The sequence below is a fragment of the Lissotriton vulgaris genome, chromosome 3_2, assembly GCF_964263255.1.
Source record: "Lissotriton vulgaris chromosome 3_2, aLisVul1.2, whole genome shotgun sequence".
NCBI classification, from domain to species: Eukaryota; Metazoa; Chordata; class Amphibia; order Caudata; family Salamandridae; genus Lissotriton; species Lissotriton vulgaris.
Genome location: NC_141690.1, coordinates 12,314,581 through 12,327,351, shown reverse-complemented (window position 1 = coordinate 12,327,351; position 12,771 = coordinate 12,314,581). Strand labels below are relative to the sequence as shown.

The 12,771-nt window shown below is 42.8% G+C and overlaps 1 protein-coding gene across 1 annotated transcript in view; it reads left to right on the top strand.

Annotated features, from left to right (window-relative positions):
• The window catches only part of WDR19 (WD repeat domain 19), a 637,672-nt gene that overhangs the window by 427,665 nt on the left and 197,236 nt on the right, over window positions 1–12,771 (top strand). The gene's annotated exons all lie outside the window — the stretch shown is intronic.

Here is a 12,771-nt window from a genome sequence, read left to right as displayed (position 1 = left end):
TTAATGTAGTTCCAAGAAAAAGCTCAAACAGTCAAAGCAGGAGTTGGCCTCGCACTACCACTCTCAAACTCCAGAGTGGGAGTGAGGGAGTCTTCATGTCTCCCTTCTGATCTCCATTGTAGTCAATTCAGAGTTAAATCCCAAAGCGTCCTGAGTTTCCAGGTCCGTCAGCGACATTGCAGCGAATGGAGACATTTAGTGAGGACATGCATCACATTTGTGGCACTTTTCTGGTTCTGTTCAGTGTGCCTTTGGGGCTCAAGGATCCACAGGGCAGGGGCTTCCAGACGTACTTGTGCCAACAGGTCCACCCCTGGCACCTCATGTCCCCCTTGAAATCACATTGAGTTCTGCACTACTCCCTGCACCAGTACCCTTTGTATCGGCGCCAATGCCAACCCTAGAGGAGGAGTTGCAGCCCATTTTGCCAAACTCCTAGTATATATTGTGAACGGCCCAAACACACTTTCACTTCAGATACTACAGCAAGTGTCTTGAATATTATTTCACTGACCTCCTCTATGTTGCAATCACCATCAAATGTCTCCTTTTTTTGGGTTGAGATAGAAATCCATGTCAATGTCTCCTCCATTGAAGCTGCACACTTTTATCTCTAATTAATTTCTTCTGTGGGGTCTGTGAAGAAGAATGTGTCACCTTCATCAAGGACTTTTAGTTTGGCTGGGAGGAGCAGCATGTACTTGAGATGAAGTTTGCAGAATTTTACTTTGATATCTTGAAATAAGTTCTACTATTCCACAAAGCAACCATGTGACCAAGGAATAGAGGCACTGCACAGTTCTCCATCTCAAAGGGGCTGTTTTACCTGATCCTCTGAAACAGCTTGTGTTAGTCCCTATAGTTAAGTAGTTGTACCACCACTGACTAGGGTGGTGCCCTTGATACCAGAAGGGTGGCGTGGACCTTGCAGATGAGTTAACCTGTGAAGAAGTGATAGAGGCCCTTCAGGTGTCACCATCCTGCTGAACCAATCTTTAGAAAAACAACTCCATGTGTTACCTCCCTCCACTTTTCAGGTAGGCCTATTAATTGTATATTTTTTCTCTGGGAAGATCTGTCCACGTCTTCAGCACAATATTTAAGGGAACCAAATTCTTTCATTTTAACACTATCACTTGCATTTATAATTCCTGTGCATCGGGTCAAAATGTAGCCCATTGGCTTTATTTCTCAGTTACTCTTTCAGCCAGCTTACTCTGATCCACCCTTCACAATCCCAGATTCAGGTACACCACGTGTATCTTCCATTCTAGTGTCTCCTGAGCGTCTTTTGCAACACCCAGTATGGTTATGCAGGGGAACCTGTATCGCAGTCCTCTCTGAGGACATTTCTGGTGACTTTGATGTCTGAAGTAGTGCGCCATTTAGTTGTACCAGAGGTGCTGAGAGAAGTGATTGCAGCTTTTTCTGCTTTGGTTTGTCTGTTTCGGCACAGGATAAGCCAAAATCTTTGGTGTAGGCTACTCCATTGTCTATCCACTGACTTGGGCCCAAGCCTCATATTCAAATTGTCTTTACAGTATTCACCACAACTCGGTGCGATAAAGAAATCACCTTATCCAGAGTCAGAGAGTTAGGGATTAACTTACTGGCAGTGGAGTAAGATGATTCTCCCCTTAAACGTCTCCACCCTCTGGGAACAATAGTTTCAATAACAGTTGCTCCCTCTGGTGGGTAGGTGAGGTGGGGAAGGGATAAGTGCCAAAGGGAAGGGTCAAATTGGCCCATCGTCAGCTGCTGTACAAATTAAGCCCCCTCCAAATCAGGAGATATGGTGCTCGCACCGCTCCCTTACTCTTAAGCAGGAGCTGCATGTGCAGAGCCAGGCTTGGGGCTAGGAGGTCTTCAGTTTCTTGTGGAATTCAAGAACTGAGGAGGCTGCTCTGATTGCAGGGGTAGGCTATTCCAGTCTTTTAGACTGAAGCAGGGAAAGGCAGGAGTCTGGTTGCTTTATGGAAGTTTATGGGGTTGTTGAGGCAAATGCTGCAGATGTTGGTTGAGACTGTATGTTGGTATGAGAAATTTGAAGCAAGCTCATTTGTGAATTGGGAGCTAGTGGAGCTCTATGACGTGCGGGGTGATGTGTGTGTGGGGTCGAAGGTTTAGGGTGAGCCTGTGGGCTGTTACGTATGGTCAGGAGTTTCCTGATCAGTTGAACATTGATGCCACCATAGAGTGTGTTGCTGTTAGTTCAGCTTGCTGGTGATGAGGGTGTTGGGTGATGGTTCTGCAAGTGTTGTTGAGGAACCATGGAAGATTTCTAGAGCATTTTGAGTGTGTGTGTAAGCAGGAAACAGAGGCTGTGTTTATTCAGTGTGTCCGCGCCAACCGGTCCAGCGCTGCTGCTCTGCAAGACAGGAAACCATTGAGTAATGAAGTGCCTTTGTCAGCAGGCATGGCCTCTTGGTGCTTCCTAGACCATTCACTGTGCCTGCATATTCACAGGAGCCCCAAGGGCAGATGCCATCTTAAAGACTGTGCCCTTATCATGATAATACTAGTTTCCTGACTCCTGGTAGACTCAAAGTAGCTACTGTGCTCTTGTATTAATTCAAGGGATTTTATTATGAGTGAAACATGTATTAGGCTATCGACTGCTGGCCACACCTCTAAGAGGAAAGGACTAATATGCAAATTTAGGCCAGTAGTTTACTTGGCCAACTTAAATTATGAAAGAACAGGAAAGATGGATCAAATAAGTTAATATGCTTAATGCCTGAGGAGCTAGTTTTCATGATGATCAATATAATTAAAAAAATAGTGTGTGGAGTTTTATATAGCGCCGAAGGTATCAGAGCGCTTTATATGAGCACCAGTTACGTTACAGACGGCTGAAAGCCCGAAACCGGTCCTAGGATGCTTGTTTCCAGTCCAGGGAGGACCTGGCTTGGCAGTTCGGGCTGGACTGTTCCCATGGGGCACATCGTCAAAAATGATTTGCATACGGCTGGGTTCAAACTGGAATGGCATTGTGAGCAAAAAAACTATGGATTTAGGCCCAGATCTCTGCACTGGGGTGAATGTATGACAGTGTTTTGCATTCTGTCCATCAACTGTTGTTTTTACGTTACAGACAGACACATTCATTTGTGTTAGGCATAGGGAGATTAAGTGATTTGCCCAGAATCACAGAATGTTCAGTGTCACTGCAGAGACTCCAATCCGGTGCCCCAGCTCGGAGGTCAACCGCCCTAGCTGTTTGGCCACATTCTCTCCCCAATTGACATGCTAGCTAATAAGCACTTGAATATTTTATCCTGCCGATGTAACATTCTTGGAAATGAGGAATGGAAAGGTGGGCATCTATAGGAAAGTTATTTTAAATGTTCTTTTTTTTTACTACGTTTTTAATAAAGCAAAACTGATACATTTCCAGATGGCAACATTGTTACATAGTGTATATGATACACGAAGGAGGGGTGTTCTCTAATTACATAGACTTTGTGCTTTGTGGAATACAGTATTTCTGATATCCAGATCATACCATCAGCGATATCATAGATATATTATTACATTGTTAAGCAGTAGTTGGTACAATTTAGTAAACTCTTCTGCCCTGGTCAGAGTGATAATGAAGGAACTGCACACTTCAATTACATTAGAGTTTAACATGAAACCATGAGGGCTGTGGCAGGCTTTGAGAAGTGGCTGGTTAGTCATGTGAAAGGTGAAAATTGCACAAGGTGTGTAGCTCAGGAAACTGTGATCCCTAGCATAGGCACATTGGGAGGAATAATTGTGTGGCAATTGTAATGAGCTTGTAAGAAATTACGCTATTGGTTGAGTGGAAGTCCTGCTCAAGTAACATTCACAGTCCTGGTCGGGGTGTAAATTAAAAGTCACTCAATTAACCTCTGCTAAAACCTCTGGTTGCTTTGCACAAAAATCAGTCAGTCTTAATTAGAGGCAATATGTAAATTATTAATGCAGTAGACAAACAGTGATGAAGTGAAAATGCAACAGAAGAAAACATCCCAAACCAAATTAGAAAGATAGAGTACATTTTATTAAATAAAATGATACCAGAATGACTAAACTTCAATCAGTAGAACCAGAGATATACAGTTTAAAAGTTCTAAGTAAAAATAACCCCTAAAAGTGTTGCTTGCAGTCATCTGGTTGTGCTAGACCGCGGGAAAGCAACAAGTTCAGGCTGACCATGATGGGGCACGGGTTAGATTCAGGGACCGGGTTAGTCCAGCTGAAAAGGTATCTTCCCAGTCCAGCACAAAGAGTTCCATTCATTTTGGAGGAAGTTGCGAGGAGTCTGAGCATCACAGCTGGTTATCGCTGTAGCATGAAGTGCAGGTCGGGCATTGCTGTTCGCCGTGAACTGTCGTTAGTGGGAAGAGCAGGTGTCACGTGGGCAGTTGTTGCAGATGGTAAGTTTCCGCGCAAACTGGCCCGTTCGCCATGAGCCAAAACTTCAGTATTTTCACCTTTTCTTTAAAAGTAATACACTTTGATGCCAGCCCAGGGTCCAGGATCAAGGGCGGCACGTCTTGGGGATCAGGGACTCAACTTCAGCAAAGGTAACATGGCTCAGGCAGATCCAGTTGCACTTACTTTGGAAAACACACGGGGCCCCTGAAAGAAAGAATACTACCCTAACAGGGAAAACAACTTTTATGGGAAAATATTGTACACCGGGCACAGTGCTGAGTACAGCAATTAAACTTTAGACTCACACACCAAAATATGCAACAATGCGACTGATATATGAAAAAATATATTGTCTTTTTATTTTACTTGTTTTTTTCTTTTTTCATTAAAAAATGTTTTGTTTTCTTTTTTCATTCAAAATGTTTTGAGTTTGGAAAACATTTATAAATACATATATTGTATGATAAATTATTCATTTCATAAAACATATTCTCTAAATACTCTTATAGTTCTTTGAACCACAAATTATTGTATAGTATGATATGACTTGAACAGCATGTAGATCTTAAGATGGTACAAACGAAAAATCAAATGCAATCTACAAAGATCTGTCTGATTTCTGTCACACAAGTCACAACATGTATGTCGTTTTCTCAAAACACTGGTTAGAGTTAACTACCAACGCGTTTCAGCAAAGCCTTCTTCAGGGTTTTCATACCAGTGGTTACTTTATTCAGTTTTTTGTTGCATGCCCGAAGATTGTTGGAGGCGATTGTGATCACGAACATAATGCTTGAGGTGGCTATACCTCTGCTCTTATCAAATATTCAAAGGAGAAGGTTATCAAAAAATCCATATGTAATTAGAGCACACTCCAATCCTTGAGTGACACCATATATTTATCAAGTTTCTGATTTGAACCTTTGATCCAATCATTGAATTAACGTGCATAAGGAAGCCATCACAATAGATCAGCTTTCAGGTATCCCAGGCTTTCAAATTTATTCGTCAAGGTTTTGGACGATGATCAGATGAGAAACCACCACTTTTGAAGATAGGGAGGACGGGCATGTGGTTCATCTGAGATCCACCATTATACAGTCAGGACAGGTTTTTATAGTAAAGAAGACGCAACAAAAAACGGAATAAAGTAACCATCAGTCATATATCAGTCGCATTGTTGCATATTTTGGTGTGTGAGTCCAAAGTTGAATTGCTGTACTCCGTATTATCAATCACTGTGCCCGGTGTAAAATATTTTCCCATAAAAGATCCAGTTGCACTTCCAGGCAAGTCCATTTGCAGCAGGTCAGTTACAGGGAGGCCGCTGAAGCTTGTTGTGTCCCTGTAGCTAACACCGGCAGATAGCCAACTGACCGTTCGAGTCACTCTGGTTAGCCTGGGATGAAGGCAAGCAGGTACAGTCTTATCTTTTGAGACAGCAAGGCAGTCCTTCACACAGCAGGGCCGTTCTTCTATAATTTCCAGGAGTGTTCTGATGAGTGGCTTTGAAGGTCTACTATTTATTCCTGGTGTCAGCCTTTGTGTCGGGGGACTCCTTGTCCTACCCTAAAATCTGATTCTGGAACGTTCTTCCCTGTCAGGGCTCCAAGCTGTCTGGGGTGACAGATGGCAGAGAAGGCCTAGTGTCAGGTTCCTTTGTGGATGCAGGAGGCAAAGCCCTTCGAAGTGTAAGTGGATCTGGGTATAGCTCATTCGCGGTCACTTTGTCAGGATGGCTCATCGTGTCACATCCAAGCCCCCTTAATTTACAGGCCATTGATACATGTAGTACTATCTCCTCAGGACTTAAAAGTAAATTAAATATGACAATTTAAGTGTAGGCCAATTTTACCATGTTTGAAGGAGAAGAGCACAAGCACTTTAGCACTGGTTAGCAGTGGTAAAGTGCACCAAGTCCTAAAGCAAACAAAATTGAATTCAGCAAGCAAGAGGGAAAGCAAACAACGTGGGAGAATACATGCCAAGGATTCCAGGTCTAACAGGGCCCAATATGTAAAATAAAAGGAAGAGTCCTGGCATTAGAGCTAAGGAGCCACAACTATTGAGTTCTCCACGATGCACACAATGGAACCTGAATGTATAACTAATCAAAGTAATATTGGCAATGCTGATTGTTTCCAGATTAGGGAAAAGGCGCGGCTACTGTAGACCAAATGGCATACTTAGGAAGGAAAGGGTATCCTCTTTATTGCTTGTCTGGAGCAACAGTAGTAGTTCATCCCAACATTGGGAAAGGAGGCACTACCTGTGTTCTTTGACCTGTTCCTGTCTGTTCTGAGCGTGCTGCTCTCAGCTGCAGTCCAAATCGCCAGTGACTGGTCCCACAAGTAGGCTATAGGGTGTGCACTCATCTTCCAGTGTCAGGTTACTGGCTTGTTGTTTTTGGTGTGCTTAAAAATAAGAAAGTAAAATACACCTTTGATTCTTAAAGAGTGGTTTATTATTCCTATTAATATTTCCTTCTAAATGAGTACCAATGTGTTTATGAATGTCTGTTTCGAAATGTTTGTACTCTTTTCAAGTGTATTCTCAAAGATCCTTGTCACTTTAGTAATGGAAGAAGGGATGCGTAGGATGTAACTTTTATAATGAGGGTGTTGTTATCTGCTGTTACCACAGGTTTTAACGAGCTATCTTTTAACACACCTCTGTGAATAAGTTTACAGAGTTCCTACGTACCTGCCTGGGTAATACAAAATGTGAAGCTTCAAGAGGATAAAAGTAACTATGAAAACTGTTTCTAATCGATGCTTGTGACCACATGTTCCTCACACACCATACTGGATCCTGAGGTTTATACAGCAGTGCTCCCAAGCACTCTTAGGTGATGCCCCGCAGCTCCGTGTTGGCTTTGTTGTGCCCTGAAAGTGACGGAGCCTAGCAGTGTGTAAGCACCATTCCTCGCCGCCAATGGCAGTTACTTTCTTTCTGTTCTTTTCAGTGCTGATCCAGAGCTCTGCTCTCTTTTTCACCGGTTTGACACCTTTTTCAAATCTGAATTTCCATGTGGAAAGGAACAATGTCCCCACTTAAAACTACAAAGCTCAAACCATTCTGTGACCAGTATGTCATAAACACACGACAGAGGCAGACCTGCACAAAATGTGCCTCTGGTGTTTCAGCTTGGGGCACGACTCCAAGTTGTGTGGAGAATGTGCCCTCATGCACCTGAAGATGATCCAGGACTGTGCATCGAAAGAAACCTCCAGCTAAATCTCCCACTCAAAGTTTTTTTTAATATATTTGTTTATTAAGGTTTTTCAGATACAAACATCTAGTCAACATAGACATCTATTCTTGCATATCATTATTTAGCATTAATCATGCAATACATCAAATCATAGGTCTAGTTTCCCATAAAATAGGATAACAGCATTGCAATATATCCATCTCTTTGTGACCGACACTTGCATTCATCAGTTGTCAACCCTGGCAAGCAAATACGTAGTAAAAGGGCTCCATATATCTTGGGGGTGCGACACCTGGGGAAGTTCTTCAGCAGAATATTCAACTTGAGCTCGACAATATGCCATGTCCCGCAACCAGTGTTCATGTTTTAGGGCTATTCTCCCCCCAACCCCTCAGTGAATAGAGACCATCTGTTTAGCTAGCAATAAGGCTATGGCCACTAATTTACAGTTTGACAGCTGGATGTGCTTGATCAGGACTAGTAGGCATATCTGCGGATTGCACTCGACTTGCTCCATAAATATTTCAGTGAGTAGTACTTGTGATTTGCTCCCAATAAACCTGCACCTTCGGGCATGCCCACGCTAAATGTATCAAATCTACTTCTGGTGCTACATACCGGGCAAATTCCACCTTCTCTCGTAATCCAAATTTATACAGTTGTGTTGAGGTGTAATATAATTGGTGGAGGTATTTGAAATGTATAATTCTAAGGTAACAGCTTGCTATCAACTGTCCTGTGAGTTTAGAGCATAATCTCCAGTATTCTATGCAAATTTGGGTGTAAATGGTATTATTCTATTTAGACATGGGGCTCTCTACCATTGATTGTTCGTCTATCTGTGATGTGTTATGTAGGTGCGTTATTAAATGGATTCGTGTATTTGTTGTAGGTGTCAGTTCTAGATCTCCCAGGGTCCTCGGCTCAGTTGGGAATTGTGGGTTCAGTGTGCGAAAATGCTGCACATAGTCTGCTGTACGTAAAGAGAAGCATGGGGGAGATAGTGTCCTCTGTATGTAGTGCAGAGGAGGCTATACATTTACCCTCTCGATAGACATCTCCCATGGTATGGAGCCCCGATTCTTTCAAGGTGATCAACACTCCTGATTCCCTTTGTGACCATCACTTTCCACAGCTACTTGCGTGATATGGTCCGGAGCATGACACCAGTAGTAGGCATAATGCGCCTGTGCGGATGGGGATATTAGTGTATAAATATAAAAATGTAGGCAGCACTATCATTTCTATGAAGGCTATTTTGTCAGCTAGGGACAATGGGAGTCATATCCATCTCGAAATCTGCTCTTCAAGGCGTGAGATTGCTTTGCCGTAACTGTATTGTACCAACAGTTTGGGATCCTTATGTATGCATATCCCCAAATACTTGGCAGGGTCTTCGCACCATTCCAGGGGGTATTCCAGCACATGGGGTATTGTGCCTAGGGTCAGAGGAAAGATGACTGAATTCGACCAATTAATGCCCAAAACCAAAAGCAATTCAAAAGGCATATTTATATTATTTATTTATTTTTATTTTATTTATATAGCATGAACTTGACCCCAAAGGATATCAGAGCGCTTTACAATTTGAGGGAAAGGGAGGTAACAAATCAAAACATGAGTCTAATATGGGGAATCTAAGAGGCATTGAATCAAATAGTGCACACATAGCAGATCATCTATAAACCTCAGTGAACGAGGAATTGGCTACACGATGGAGCATAGTGACATAAGGGGAGTAGGTACAATAATCATATACAGGAATAAAAACCAATATCAAAACAATAATCAAAACATGAGTCAAATGGGGAGTCTAATAGGCATTGAATCAAATGGTGAACACCTACCTGATCATTTATACACCTGGGGGAACGAAGAATGGGCTAGACGAGGGAGCATAATGACTTAAGGGGAGTAAATACAAATTAATATAATAATCGTGTACAGGAATAATAACCCACACAAAAATAATAATCATATACAGGGATAATAACCTATAATATGGTATGTCTGATGCGCTTAGAGCTAACAATTGTACCTCATGTTAAGGTAAGAACTTATTCATGAGGAATCTTTTTGCTTCCAGTTTGAAAGCATCCTTGGAAGAGATCCCCTGAATTTCCGGTGGAAGAGAGTTCCCTATTTTTGGAGCAGAGCCAGAGAAGGCTTGTTGTCATGTTCTCTTTTTGCGGAAGATCTGTGGTTTCAAGAGAAGGGAATTAGCACTCCTTGACAGTCCACCCCCTCCGGATAGTTCTAGTTTTTGTGCAAGGTAGATGGGGGTTTTGAAGTGGAGGGCTTTACATAGGAGAACAAAGCAAGGACTAGGCAAGGAAAACCCTTTTTTTCGCAAACTTAATTACTTACATTGAGGTGAATATACGACATGCATCTATCTATACAGATGTAATCTGATAGGTGCAATGCAGTGTAAAAGAAAGCGCTCAACTAAGTAAATGTCAATAGTGCAACAAACGTGAACAGCAGGCTGAATGTAATTATACTGAAATTACTCCAATCTAGTAGGTCATACAGGATTTGTCAAGTTACAGGGAGATAATTAGTACTGTCACTAGTTTTGACTTTTTGACCTAAAATAGCAAAACACATGTGGCTCTCTTCAGGACAGGGCACGTAGCGATTGCAAAAAGAGGAGTTTATCGAATGGTTAATAGGAGGCAATGTTCACTTCTGTTGCACTAGTGACACATTCCCGCTAATATTTCGTTGAATATTGCCTACACGTAACCCAGCCTATATTCCCATATGAGACGCTCCAGATTCTCTCCAGGGTCCCTGACATAAAGCACCATATCATCAGCGTATAGTGATATAGCCAATGGCCTTTGACAAAATAATAATGCCGTATCTGCATGCCTCTGCCTCAGTATACATGGAAAGGGCTCCAACGCCACTGTGAATAGCAGTAGTGACAGTAGACATCCCGCTTGCGTACTGCGTTAAATTGAAAAGGTCTCTGATGTGTGTCTATTTAGCTGTACTCGAGCCACCGAGTCCGTATACATCAGTCAAATCCAGAGCATACCTGCTAATGGTACCACCCTATGATGCATTACTGCAAACATGTACACCCATTGAATTGAATCAAAAGCCTTGGCGGCGTCTAGTAACACCACCTCAGCCGGGAGCGTGGGATCCAGTTGGTGCAGGGCCACGAACAATGTGTGCAAATCATGCAAGGTTGATCTTGCCAGCACAATCGCCGATTGGTCCGGTAGCACCATAACGAGCAGTAAAAGACTGATTCTAGTGGCCAGGGCCTTCCCAAGGATCTTAGCATCAGTGTTTATGAGAGATAGCGGGCAGTATGAGTTGCATTTATTAGAGGGGTTTGTCAGGGTTCAATAGTGTGATAATAAGGGCTTCCCAGAGCGTGTCAGGTAAGCAGTGACGCTGATAGACCTCTATATACATAGCATACAGGTATGGGTCTAGTAGAGAAGCGTATTCTGTATAAAATTCCCTGGGTAGCTCATCACTTTCAGTAGCCTTTCCATTACGTAAAGTAGCAATGGCCCCCTTAACTTCCCCCACCATGAGTGGCTGGGCTAAGATTCATACTCTCCCTGTGAGAACCAAACCATGGCGATGTCCTCAAGATATATTGCGGATTCTAGCTCCTCTGCTGAGCAACATTCATACGCTCATAGTATTGTACAAACATTTTCAAGATGCCCGGTGTATCATGTCTTAGGCCGCCGTCTACAGATATCACCTTCAGTATATGTGCTTTTGCCCATGGCTCTGCTAATCTATTGGCTAACGCACGTCCCGGCCTGCCCCCCTCACCAAAGACCCAGGCCCGCCACCTTCACGACATGTGTTGTACTTCCTTACTCAGTGACTTTTTCTCTTATCTCTGCCAGCGTGTCTTCCCTATGAGTGGCCTCTTATGTCTTCTCTAGTTTCCCCAGGGCCAATTCAATTTGGTTGAGACTCCCAGGTGTGGATGTGAGAATCACAGCTTAAAGACCTATACAAGTCCTTCGTATTGTAACTTTGAATGCTTCCCAGACAGTTCCCATTTTATGTACAAACCCTATGTTGTTATCAAAATATTCTACAATTGCTGGTCTTACTCCCTCCCTGAAGACCTGATCTAGTAGTGAGGATGGCTGCAGTCTCCACCGGAATGTCGATGGGGTGTATGTGGTAATCATCATTGTCAACAAAACCGAGGCATGGTCCAATAGCGTTTTGGACAAATGTTGAACTGTGGTTGTCCAGCATTTATGTCCTTTGTGATTAGCCAGTAGTCTAGTCGGGACCAGGAGTTATAACCATAAGAATGATATTTGTTCTCTTTACTTTCAGGATTTCGCAGCCTCCATATATCAATAAAGCACATCTTTCTCATTCCCCCCCATCAGTGCCTTAGTCGTCTATTTAGGTATTCCCCCTGTTGAGGGTGAACGATCTTCATGTGAGACCAGTGAAACATTAAAATCTCCAACCCATACAATTGCAGAGGGTGGCAGAGCGTGGAATTTTGACCATATTGAATTCAAGAACTCAGGGTCATCAGTATAATGCCCATATACATTAACAACAGTAATCAATGTACCACACATTTTGCCCTGTTCAATGATGTATCTAGCCTGCTCGTCTGTCTCAGTGTGAATAAGCTCAAAATACAAATTCTTTGTGATGAAAATAATCACCGCTTTCGAGAATGAATAGTAAGAGGAGGTTATCTTCACCCTGGCCCACTTCTCAGCCACTTTGTTCTCTGAATGTCACATGAGGTGTGTTTCCTGCCGGAGCACCACCTTTATGCCCTGCTGCTCTAAATATGCCAGCACCTGTCTTGTTTTTTTGGGATTGTTAAGGCCCCTGACGTTCCAAGTGACCCTTATTGCAGCCCTCAACGTTCCTCCCTTTATCACCCATTCAGCCTATCGATATTGTCAAATATCATGAATTGCAGTATCGCAGCTATTTTATTGATGCATGCACTGTGATCGTAATATATTATGGCTAAATGCTGAACCTCTACCACCCTACGCACCCACCTTAGCATCCCAAACCTGCTAAAGAAATTCCCTTGCAACCAGAGCACTACAGTTACAAAACAGTTAAACCTACTTGGAGCCTGACTACAGGAAAACGTATTCAGAGTCTTTAACGTTTAG